At 37.2% G+C, this 10,780-nt stretch overlaps 1 long non-coding RNA gene across 1 annotated transcript; it reads right to left on the bottom strand.

Moving 5' to 3' along the window:
• Nucleotides 1–311: 311 nt before the first annotated feature.
• On the bottom strand, nucleotides 312–5,684 carry LOC145425666 (uncharacterized). The gene is made up of 4 exons (XR_013906391.1): nucleotides 5,634–5,684; nucleotides 3,606–3,637; nucleotides 2,425–2,451; nucleotides 312–920 (listed from the first exon to the last, which is right to left on the bottom strand). It is a non-coding gene; the product is annotated as an uncharacterized LOC145425666 (long non-coding RNA).
• Between the last annotated feature and the right edge of the window lie 5,096 nt (nucleotides 5,685–10,780).

Here is a 10,780-nt window from a genome sequence, read left to right as displayed (position 1 = left end):
AATCAATCAACAGGCTATAATAAAACTCTTAGTTTTAAAGTAGACTTTGTGTAAATCTTTCAGATATCTAAAATCTAAAGCAAATATAAGGAGCTGTGGTGGTGTAGTGATCAGATGACAGGCGATGAGGATTCTTCAGCTGGATGTTCTGCAGCAGTCAGGAAACAGGAAGTCTGGGTTCTCAGGGCAGCCTCTAGATGACAATTGTAACTGAATACTTACACTGAGTGACAAAAAAAGGGTTTGTCCTTAAATAATAATAGTTTAAACTTGTAGTCAAATGTTATAGCCAGTGAAACAGACTTGAAAAATGTATTTGAATCTAATTTAATATTTATCTAAATAGAGCAGTCTGAATGTATATATTACAAAATAACCAGATTGTCTTATTACAAATAAACCTTTAAGAGGTGTATATTTTATATAATTTCTCAAAGTAATTGCACCTGTAAGCCAAACTATCACTGTTTATTTCAAAGTGTAATGCAAAATTAAAATGACAAATGTAGGGCTCTGTAAGTAGTTTCTACAGTGAGTTCTACTGTACTGTATATTCAACTTTTTACTTGTAATTTCCAAAAAAATGAGTGGATATGAGAGAGTTTAACGACAGGAAAGATGGAGCAGTGAGAGCAGAGATCTCTCAGATTTCTGAAAACAGATCGTCGAAGTTGCGGTAACTTCAATTTCCAAAAACTTGGTTTGTTGTCAACCTTGGTTTGTTGTCAAACTTGGTTTCTTGTCAAACTAGGGCTTATGCTTGTCAAAATTAGATAGAGTTCATGGCGGAGAAATGATAGAAGATAGAATCCCTTGTCAAAAAAGATGGAGCAGGGAGAGGGAGAGTGATAGGACAGACTGAAATTGCTTGTTAATGGCTTGTCAAAGATAGAGGGAGAGGGTTTTCTGCAGCAGGTCACCTGTAAGACAAAAAGGGACTGGAATTAGGCATATTTCCAATAAACATGGCTTTCCAGTATTTTTCAAACTATAAGTCACACTTGAAATCCTTTAGTTTTCTCAAAAATCAACAGTTTACCTTATGTATTAATTCTGGCTGTGCTTACTGACCTCAACCCAATTTTATGTGCTACACGGCGCTCAAACATCTGTCAAAATGTTTTAGGTATGACTTTGGAAAGCTACAAAGCTGCAGCGCTTGATGGATTGTTGGAGCATTACAGCTACAGTAGTCAGGAGCCTCGCCGAGTAATTCGTATTGTCCTTAAACATAATATTATGGTGTGTGTATGAGGACCTGGCATCTGTTTACAAACATGCGTACGAAGCAGATTTCAAAACCGATCAATCCATGAAGAATTTGATAGATTTGTGGAAGAGGACTGAAAAGAGAAAGTGAGTGTACTGTTCTGTGTTACCAGTGAAAAATGTTGAGAGTTATTGTGAATGAGTTGAATAGTTTGAGTTGTCTGAATATTTGGTTAGCTGCATACACCTTATAATCCGAAAAATACAGTACATACAGGGCTTTACATATTGAAGAGTTCCACAGTACATTATTGGACTGAACTGATTGAAAATGCTCAAAAATGGTGGTGGAAGTGTTCTAAAGAAATTTTTACATTCTATTAACACAATAAAAACAAACAGTGTCTATAAACCAAGATGTGCTGCTACAATAACCTACTGTAAATATCATATGGTCCAACAAAACCCACACATTGAGGTTAGAGCAGACAGTTTCAGACCACCTGCTTAAAATTTATGCCACATCACAGGTTATTTAATTCCCAAAGTACCTGTGACAACAGTACATGATAATATCTGGGCACACAGAAACAGGGATTTGAGATCCGTTAACATAAAAGTAAACAATACTTTACTCAGAATGACTTTTGACAAAATGAGAAATTTGGAGATGGATGGTTCCTACAAAGCAGTTTCTACATATTTCAGTCACATGTTTAATGCACAGCCATAAGCACTCCACTAAATCTAGGACGCACTTATAATGGTCGATTTAAAGGCCTAATTAAAAATGTAGTATGACGATAATTTCTTTGTAGATCATTTAATCATAAAATACAGAAATGAGTGCTGTATCTGTGCTTTTGATTTTTTCCAGTCATCAACAAAATCTTTAATTAAAAGACTAATTCAAAGAGCAGTTTTCAGACAGTGACTTAATTTAATGAAGAGAAAGAAGCTTTGGAAATCCACAAGGCCCTACTTGAAGACTTAATTGTACCTAAACTGCTGTTCATGAGCTGCTCTAATGTGAAAAAATATGCGCTGCTACAATAACCTACCGACCTCTGTAGGTCTGGAAATGTTTACACAGACTTTTCTAGGATTTGATGACTTTTGATGATCACCAATAGCTGTGCTCACTCACAGCACTACACTGAATCTCCTATAATGAGAAACATTTCTCACCATTGCACCTCAGACACCTTTACTTACCAGACTTGAGACGATCAGATCAGCAGTCTAGAGAAAGGAAACAATTCATCAGATCACTGTTTGATGATTCAGACTGTTGAGCCTCTTCCCACACAATCCAATTTACTGTGACAAAAATTAACTAGTAAAATTCTTAATTTATTTAAGGCTTTATGAGCTTACTGTAGTCTAAAGAGGAGATAAATGAACTGCAGCGTCTCACATGGCTATAGCAAGTGTAATAAAGGCATTCATTACTACAGAAGTAAAAAGAATAGCCACCAATATTTGTTGGCACAAGTGCAGGATATACCAAATATTTCCTAAACAGAAGCTTTGTGGCTCCAACATTTTCTACAACAGGTCAGTACTAGTAAAGTGTGAAAGCCAAAACTTTTCAAAATGTTAGATACAAAGTAATTATATAAATCAGAAGCAACAGAAAACCTCATCATGTCTGATATGAATATACCTTTAAATATTGACATGTTACAATAGCAGAGGTGCACCATGTTTTGTAATTAAAATTAAATGTCTTAAATTTTTACACTAAAAAGCCCTTTCATTATACCTGTTGCTAGGAATATTTATGTATTTTGCAGTCACCTTTTTGGCAACTTTTCTATTAAATTTTAAAACACATATTCACCAAATAAGTGATAAACTAATTAGACACACTGGCTGTAATGTACCTAACAATGTCCACTCACACCTCTGGTTCTCTTAGTTTTTCATTATTGCTTAACTGTACAAAACACTTCTACAGTGTTCTGACTTTAATGTAACACATCAGCAGAATTTGAGAGACAATATGAATCAATCACTGTGCAGCTCTTAAGTGTTTGAGCAACCACTTATACCGACTCCCCTAAAACACTTTCATTGTTTTGTCTGCTACTTAAATCCACAAACATAAGGAGAAAATGAACAACTGACATTTAGCTGTATGTTTGGATTTGATAAGCCATAAGAAATTGAAATCATACATAAATGGGCTATTAAACTTCAGGGACATTTTCAGGGACAGTCAGAGGTCCCGTGTGAGGACTTTGCTGCTACGTGTAATAAATCCTGACTTTGTGTTTTTGCCAATCAGTAAATGGAAACATATCACAAAAAGTCAAACTACTGTATGTAAGTTGCCACATGTGCTACGCAATGCCAGGTTCATACTGCTTCAGTTACAATCACTGTTTACTTACCAGCAAAGGCAAAACCAAAGATCTCTTTCACTCTGTGTAACAAAAGACAAAGCACAAAAATACAGAATGAGACAACTCAAATCAGCATCACAGTCAATACTGCATCACTCTGTGTAGTCCAAAAGATTCAGTACACTTCTTTGTTTACCACAGCAACAAACAACTCTCCTCTTTTTTCTACACCTTATTAAAGATTACTGTCTTCATTAAGGTAAAATGTGGTTTCATCCATTTGTAATAAGCCACACACGTTTCTCAGTTATGTGATAGCTCTATTAGTTTGGTGCTATTAGATAACACAGTAGATTTAATAAGCAATGATTTGCTACACCTAGCTCTGCACACTTTATCAAATTCTGACATCACAATTTCAAAGCATGAACAATCATAAATGAAAGCTTGGATGTTATTTTTGTAGGCTTCAACATTTGAGTTCTTCTGCATTCAAATTCTGCTTCCTAAAAATATTATCACCTGCACACAGTATCATTTAATATGCTGTTGTTTTAAATATCTACATATCATATTTATAATATTAATGGTGCACTGCTGCATTTTATTTATTTGAAGGTGGACTTTTTTATATTTCGTTAGTTTTTCACAAAGTGAGAAGTTAAACAGAGCTGCAGGTGTAGGTTTCATTAAAAAAAAAAACAACCTGCACAAACAAGTGTTTGTTAAACAGTTCTTAAAATTTAACTAAAAAACTAAAATTAACTAATTAAAAAAAACTTCTTGTTAAGAGATGTTATTATTCTTATATTATGCGTTTCATCCTCACTCTCTCTCTCCCTTCTGTTAATTAACCCACAGCACAAAAACACACCGGTACAGGCACGTGACTCTTTTTCTCCCGGCTTTCAGTCAGAAGCTGTGTCCCAAAATGTCGGCTGCATCCTCCGGAGGCCGCATTTGAAGGCCGATTATGTCACAGCCAGTCGACGAAGGCTGTCTCAAATGCGGCCGACAAATGAGTCCTTCATTTCCCCGAATAAACTTTTAACATATTTTTAGGCGAGAAAGTAGCGGTGTAAATTACAAATATCTGCTTGGTTTATCAAGACATCGCATATTTGCAAAAGTGTGCCGACGTTTTCAGAGACGTCTGTCACCCACCGGCTCGATGGCAAGCCGGGAGGGGGGTTCAGACCCCCGCTCTTTCGCTACTCAGGTTAAACATGATATACAAGTCACTCTGATAACTTAAAAATGTAATTGTTTGCCTTTTTCTGTGTTTTATTTGTTCTGGAGTAAATCGGTTTGGCTGAGATCAAAGTTATTAGATTATTAGATTAAATAAAGCTTTATTAATCCATCCGGTGGGTCCTCCGGGATTTTCACACAGCTCAATAAACGTTAAACGGTCGAGAATTTACGCCAGTGTCCAGTTATATTTTAAATAGCAAGGAGCAGACGGCCGAGTTTATTAAACTCCAGCGAGACAGCGGTGACGCAAATCTGAAGGCTAGACCGTCCAGTTTCACAGCCTTCTCGGTCCACGTAGACCGCGAAAGCTGGGTCCTCCGAAAGATGCAGCCGACGTTTTGGGACACAGCTAATGGCGGTAAAATGGCTCCTTTGAAGTTGCCGACCCTGCTGCTTCAGCAGCTAATCAGTGGTTCTAAAATGACGGCTCATTACCTCACAACCGAAAGAATGAGGTCGTTTTTAACTGACTGATTTGTGAAGAGAACTAACTTCAGCTTCCCTAACAGACTCAGAAACACTAACACACCGAATGAACCAAATACAACACAATAACTGTAATAAACAATCAAATGAACCATATTAATTTCACACTGGGCCTATAGCAGCTAGGCTAGGCGTTAGCACTTAGGGCTAGCATACCAAACACTCCTTTTAAATAGTAAAATTACAACGTTTCACTAAAAAAGCAGCCATTGTGTTACTTTAACATGACTTATACTTCGACTGGCTTCATAAGTCACTAACAACAACTGGGTAAATCCCTCATACAGCTTATAGACATTTCATTTCAGATAAGAGAGACAGAGAAGCAGCACTTACCGGCACGGATTGAGCTGAGAGTGGACGGAGATTCAGGAGTCAGGCGGAGACATAAAAAAGGAGGCATTCACGAGTAGTGGGAAAAGTGGGAAACTCCGCAATTACACAAAATTGGCATGGAAAACGTGAAAATATATGTAAATTTAAATATTATTATACTAGATTTTTTTGCAACAAAAAACAACTTTTAATTTAATTCTATAAGTTTAATAAATGTTTCAAATGGGATTCTTTGAATTTGAAATAATGGTTAAAAGACATAAATAAACACAAGGTCATTATGTTAAAATGTACTTTATTATGATAGATTTATTTAACTGACTGCAGTAATAAGAACAGTCTTCTTCTGAACACCAACACCAAGGAGCTGGTGTTGGTGATCGCCTAAGCATCCTCACAGTAGGAGCTGCAGAGGCTCATCTCACTCCACTGCAGGACTCAAGAGGTTCAGGAGGTCCCTTAACCCCACTGCCATGAGACTTTTTAACAGCGACTCCTGACATGTTCATTGCACATTTGTTTCTTTTACTCCAATACATATTGGTTGTAATCATATGAATTCTGAATTGCTTTAAAGCTGAAGCTGTCTGCTAAAACTAGCTGAAAAAGCTGAAAAGTTGCAGAAAAGGGTGGCCTTTTGTTGTGGGCAGTCTGAGGTACACCTGTGCACTACTCATGATGTCAGATCAGCATCCTGATGTGGCACACCTGTGAGGTGGGATGGATTACCTCAATATAGCAGATGTGCCCACTACCACACATTTGGACTGATTTGTGACCACTGTTTGGGAGGGATGGTTATATTGTGTATCTGGAATGAATTTTAGGTCTCTACGTCCATCCCATGAGGAATGGGAGCAAAAACAAAAGTGTTGCGTTTATATTTTTGTTGAGTGTATATTTGGCAGAAATACTATATTTGGCACAAATCTTATAAAATAGCAGAAATAGTATGATTTAGCACAATAGTAATAACTTAAACAGAAAAATTGGAAAAGCAAAATGGACAGGTGAAAAAATGCTGAACATGCTGAGGGTCCCTCAAATATACTTGTTAAATGAAAAAAAATCAGCAAAAAAATCTATAACAGCCACACAATCACAAATATGTACACATAAGGAAACACACATGCACAGAGAGACACACACACAACATCCAATTCAGTCACCCAGTCTAAATATATTGAATTTGAATCTTAGAATGAGATCATCCCATTAAAAGGCTTACTCTCACTCACTCTCTCTCTCTCTCTCTCTCTCTCTCTCTCTCTCTCTCTCTCTCACACACACACACACACACACACACACGCACACTCACACACACACACACACACACACACACACACACACACACACACACACACACACAGGGAGAGAGAAGTAAGTTTCTAGGTCAGCCTGGGAGCTGCTGAATTTGAATCCACCAATCAGAGAGGCTGTGCACTTTTCCCCACCAAAACGGGTGCTTCTGTTTACACACGCAGCACAGAGAGAGACACTGGATTATTGCAGTCTATTTCTCATAGTGACGACTCCCCTCAAACAAATGACCATAATTTCCTAACCGTAGGGGCTAGAACGGTCATTCTTAAACCGTTTTGTTCAGAAGAGATGGGGGAATCTTCAAGTGTTGACAATTTATCATTAAAATATGAATTTTTAGAGATATATGACATGGATGACTTGTTGACTTAGAAGCCACGAATTCCCCAATATGCAAATTTGAATGCCTGAGGCCACATATATGATTGGCTGGCTGGGAAGCTGTGCAGGCCCTGATTTGTGGATTTGAATTCCTCAGCCCTCAGATATGATTGGCTGGCTTAGAAGCCATGAAGGCCCCAATATGCAAATTTGAATGCCTCAGGACACTTATATGATTGGCTGGGAAACCGTGCAGGCCCTGATTTGAAAATTTGAATGTCTCAGTCCTCACAGAGGATTGGCTGCCTGGGGACCTGGCAGAAATATATAGAAATAGTATGATTAAGCATAAATACTACATTTAGTAGAAATACTATGTTTTAGCACAAATACTATAAAAAGCAGAAATACTATAATTTAGCAGAAATACTATATTAAGCACAAATCATATAAAAAGCAAAAATACTATATTAAGCACAAATTCTATAAAAAGCAGAAATACTATATTAAGCACAAATCTTATGAAATAGCAGAAACAGTATGATTTAGCACAATAGTAATAAGTTAAACAGAAAAATTGGAAAAGCAAAATGGACAGCTGAAAAAATGCTGAACATGCTGAGGGTCCCTCAAATATACTTGTTAAATGAAAAAATCAGCAAAAAAATGCACAGGGAGAGAGAAGTAAGTTTCTAGGTCAGCCTGGGAGCTGCTGAATTTGAATCCACCAATCAGAGAGCCTGTGTACTTTTTCCCGCCAAAACAGGTGCATCTTTTTACACACGCAGCAGAGAGAGGCACAGGATTATTGCAGCCTATTTCTCATAGTGAGGACTCCCCTCAAACAAATGACCATAATTTCCAAACCGTAGGGGCTAGAGCGGTCATTCTTACACCGTTTTGTTCAGAAGAGATGGGGGAATCTTCCAGTGTTAACAATTTATCATTAAAATGTGAATTTTTAGAGATATACGACATGGATGACTTGTTGACTTAGAAGCCACGAATTCCCCAATATGCAAATTTGAATGCCTGAGGCCACATATATGATTGGCTGGCTGGGAAGCTGTGCTGGCCCTGATTTGTGGATTTGAATTCCTCAGCCCTCAGATATGATTGGCTGGCTTAGAAGCCATGAAGGCCCCAATATGCAAATTTGAATGCCTCAGGACACTTATATGATTGGCTGGGAAACTGTGCAGGCCCTGATTTGAAAATTTGAATGTCTCAGTCCTCACAGAGGATTGGCTGCCTGGGGACCTGGCAGAAATATATAGAAATAGTATGATTAAGCATAAATACTACATTTAGTAGAAATACTATGTTTTAGCACAAATACTATAAAAAGCAGAAATACTATAATTTAGCAGAAATACTATATTAAGCACAAATCATATAAAAAGCAGAAATACTATATTAAGCACAAATTCTATAAAAAGCAGAAATACTATATTAAGCACAAATCTTATGAAATAGCAGAAACAGTATGATTTAGCATAATAGTAATAAGTTAAACAGAAAAATTGGAAAAGCAAAATGGACAGCTGAAAAAATGCTGAACATGCTGAGGGTCCCTCAAATATACTTGTTAAATGAAAAAATCAGCAAAAAAATGCACAGGGAGAGAGAAGTAAGTTTCTAGGTCAGCCTGGGAGCTGCTGAATTTGAATCCACCAATCAGAGAGCCTGTGTACTTTTTCCCGCCAAAACAGGTGCATCTTTTTACACACGCAGCAGAGAGAGGCACAGGATTATTGCAGCCTATTTCTCATAGTGAGGACTCCCCTCAAACAAATGACCATAATTTCCAAACCGTAGGGGCTAGAGCGGTCATTCTTACACCGTTTTGTTCAGAAGAGATGGGGGAATCTTCCAGTGTTAACAATTTATCATTAAAATGTGAATTTTTAGAGATATACGACATGGATGACTTGTTGACTTAGAAGCCACGAATTCCCCCAATATGCAAATTTGAATGCCTGAGGCCACATATATGATTGGCTGCCTGGGAAGCCGTGCAGGCCCTGATTTGTGGATTTGAATTCCTCAGCCCTCAGATATGATTGGCTGGCTTAGAAGCCATGAAGGCCCCAATATGCAAATTTGAATGCCTCAGGACACTTATATGATTGGCTGGGAAACCGTGCAGGCCCTGATTTGAAAATTTGAATGTCTAAGTCCTCACAGAGGATTGGCTGCCTGGGGACCTGGCAGAAATATATAGAAATAGTATGATTAAGCATAAATACTACATTTAGTAGAAATACTATGTTTTAGCACAAATACTATAAAAAGCAGAAATACTATAATTTAGCAGAAATACTATATTAAGCACAAATCCTATAAAAAGCAGAAATACTATATTAGGCACAAATCCTATAAAAAGCAGAAATAGTATGATTAAGCATAAATACTACATTTAGTAGAAATACTATGTTTTAGCACAAATAGTATAAAAAGCAGAAATATTATAATTTAGCACAAATAGTATAAAAAGCAGAAATATTATAATTTAGCACAAATAGTATAAAAAGCAGAAATACTACATTTAGTAGAAATACTATGTTTTAGCACAAATAGTATAATAAATTAGAAATACTATAATTTAGCAGAAATACTGTATTTAGCACAAGTACCGAAAAGTACCAGAAATACTATGATTTAGCAGAATAGCAATAACTTACAAAATTACAAATATGGAGGCATACTGAAACAGAAATGCAGAGAGGGACACACAAACACAGGCTCTAATCCAGTCAATCAGTCTAACTATATTCAATTTAAATCCTACAATGACATGCTGCCAAATAAGGGTAGGGTTCTCTCTCTCCCACTAAACACACACACACACACACACACACACACACACACACACACACACACACACACACACACACACACACACACACACACAGACAGACACAGAGGTAGAGAGCTGCCGAATTTAAATCCACCAATCAGAGTGGCTGTTTACGTTTTCCCGCCAAAACAGGTGCATCTTTTTACACACGCAGCAGAGAGAGGCACAGGATTATTGCAGTCTATTTCTCATAGTGACGACTCCCCTCAAACAAATGACCATAATTTCCTAACCGTAGGGGCTAGAACGGTCATTCTTACACCGTTTTGTTCAGAAGACATGGGGGAATCTTCCAGTGTTTACAATTTATCATTAAAATATGAATTATTAAAGATATTTGACTTCTAATGCACCATAACTGAGTAGAGCGAAGCAAAAACTGCCTTGACTTGCCCTCAACCAACGCTTTGTAACTTGAAATCTGTTTGGAGTATCAATATCATTCTTTCACCGTAAGAGACAGCAGGCTTTGGTGAACAATCATGGAAATTTTGAGGTCTCTGTGGAAATCCAACAAAAAGTTATGACGAGAGAAAAAAGTGGTTCATTTCCAGACTTTGAAATCTGAAGAAATCTGAGCGAAGGACGAATTTCCTACCCTCAAACAAGTCCAACTCATTTCAGAACGGTAATAGTTGAGAAA

The sequence above is a fragment of the Astatotilapia calliptera genome, chromosome 3 (genome assembly GCF_964374335.1).
Source record: "Astatotilapia calliptera chromosome 3, fAstCal68.1, whole genome shotgun sequence".
Taxonomy (NCBI): domain Eukaryota; kingdom Metazoa; phylum Chordata; class Actinopteri; order Cichliformes; family Cichlidae; genus Astatotilapia; species Astatotilapia calliptera.
The sequence above is the reverse complement of the archived record's forward strand: the minus strand, read 5'-3'. Positions and strand labels throughout refer to the sequence as shown.